The sequence below is a fragment of the Pristiophorus japonicus genome, chromosome 12 (genome assembly GCF_044704955.1).
Source record: "Pristiophorus japonicus isolate sPriJap1 chromosome 12, sPriJap1.hap1, whole genome shotgun sequence".
NCBI lineage: Eukaryota > Metazoa > Chordata > Chondrichthyes > Pristiophoridae > Pristiophorus > Pristiophorus japonicus.
This window is the reverse complement of record NC_091988.1, coordinates 125,466,587-125,468,988: the sequence shown is the minus strand read 5'-3', so window position 1 is coordinate 125,468,988 and position 2,402 is coordinate 125,466,587.

Here is a 2,402-nt window from a genome sequence, read left to right as displayed (position 1 = left end):
GAGAGAGAGAGAGAGGGGCAAGCAAGCAAGCAAGGGGGAGAGAGAGGAGAGAGAGAGAGAGAGAGAGGGGGGGAGAGAGGAGGGGAGGGTGACAGAGAGAGAGAGAGAGAAAGGAGGGGAGGGAGAGAGGAGGCGAGGAAGAGGAGGGGAGGGAGGGAGAGAGAGAGGGAGAGGGAGAGGAAGGAAGTGAGTGAGGAGAGAGGGAGAGGGGGAGAGAGAGAGAGTGAGGCAAGGGGGAGAGAGGCGAGAGGGGGGAGAGGAGAGAGAGAGAGAGAGAGGGGGAGTGAGGCGAGAGGGGGGAGAGAGAGGAGGAGAGAGGAGGGGAGAGAGAGAGAGAGAGAGAGAGAGAGAGAGAGGCAGGCAGGGAGAGTGGCAAGGGGAGAGAGGGAGGGAGAGTGAGTGAGGCAAGGGGGAGGGAGGGAGGGAGGGAGAGAGAGAGAGAGAGAGTGAGGCAGGGGGGTGGGAGAGAGAGAGAGAGGCAAGGGGAGGGAGGGAGGGAGGGAGGGAGAGGGAGGGAGAGAGTGAGGCAAGGAGAGAGAGAGAGAGAGAGAGAGAGGGGGGGGGCGGGGAGAGTGAGAGAGAGAGAGGGGGGGAAGAGTGAGTGAGAAACCGCTGGACCGCCTAGTCGCACCGTGAGGGTGAGGGTGTGAGTGAGGGGGTGAGTGATGAGTGAGGGAGCTCGGGGGACGCGGCGTTTTCCACGTGCACTGATTCACACTTCATGTATTGCTCCTCAGCTCTGTTGCTCTTGGTCAGAGTGAAATAGAAATGGAACTGGATTGCTCAGTAAGTTTGTTGAAATGTAGCCTGGACTGATAGAAGGGAATCATCTCTTGTGCTGACTGTCGGGCCTTGCATGCAATGAGTTTGGAGTGTCTCAGTGCAGCTCCTCAGCATGTGCACTAACTGCAATCCTTGAGCTGTATTGTCAGGCAGCAGGCTGTGCCCTTCTGAAGCTTGCCTGAAGATGGAGTTTTAATCTGTTTCTGGCTGCAGTACATCTGATTGGGAATGCTTGATGCAGACGCTAGGTTTGATTCCTCAGTATAGTATTAACATATCTTACCTTTGCTTACAATATTTAAAAATTGCCTACTGCATTAGGCTTACAGACACCACAGAGTAAGTTCAGAGAAGGAATAAGTGGCTCATTCAGGACATGGGTCATACCAATCTGATGCAAAAAGGAAAGTAGGTCAACTCTAGCTGTATCTCCCAGAACAGCCTTCAATCATGTGGCTGTTATTTTTCACATGATCTGACAAAAAGCTTAAATAATGCTGAAAGTTGTGCCCTTCACCATTGTATAAAAATAAGTAATATATTTTTTAATTTTCAGAGGCTGCCATAAAAATTGCTGACGAGTGGATTATAAGGATGCATTTTGGAAAAGAACTGCAGGTACCAAATGTTTTAACCATACAAAACCTGTTGGAAAGTTGCCGTTCGCTTATATATATTTTTTAAGTACACAAAGTTCAATTTGATATGGTGTTTCTTTCAGCAAACATAAAAAAACTGGTCTGTAAATTCGCACAACCTTGGCTACCATTGATTTTTTTATCACACCAGACTTCGCCACCTCGGAGGTTTCAGTCATTGACGAGGCCAACTCAAAGCACTTCCTTGTCTTCCTGACACACTAAATTTCCCATTTCCATATCCTATCCCACTGCCCCTCGAATAAACTTTTCCTAATGTCCTCTAACTCCCAACTCCATCTTTCCAAGTCCTCCACTCACCGTGATGCTGCTGTCCACTTACTTAACAGCTTGCTTGGCTCTACTTTGTTACAAATTTCAGGTCTGCACAGAAATAGCACTCTGGTTTTTGAGTTAGAAGGTTGTGGGTTTGAGACTGACACTTCTGTGCAGTACTGAGATGCTAGTTGATACTGTGCTTGTACAAATCTCTGGAGAGGCTCTTCAACTCATCCTCTAATTCAGAGGTGAGACTACTGTGGAACAGCTGAGCTGTCTTTCAGATCAGATGTTAAACCAAATCCCCATCTGCCCCCTCAGGTAGGTGTAAAAGATCCCATTGTGCTCGTCGAAGAGCAGGGCAGTTCTCTGGTGCCGCCTTGCCCAATATTTATCCTTCAATTGACAGCACATTTAAAAAAAAACAGATTATCTGGTCATTATTTCATTGCTGTTTGTGTGAGATTGCTGTGTGCAAATTGGCTAATGCGTTTCTCTACATTATAACAGTGACTATACTTCTAAAGTAATTAATTGTCTGTGGAGTGCTTTGGGACCTCCAGAGGTTGAGAAAGGCACTACATTCGTGCAAGTTCTTCATTTATATGTTTTAGAAACATAGAAATTTACAGAGCAGAAGGAGGCCATTTCGGCCCATCGTGTCCGCACGGCCGACAAAGAGCCACTCGGCCCTCGGTCAGC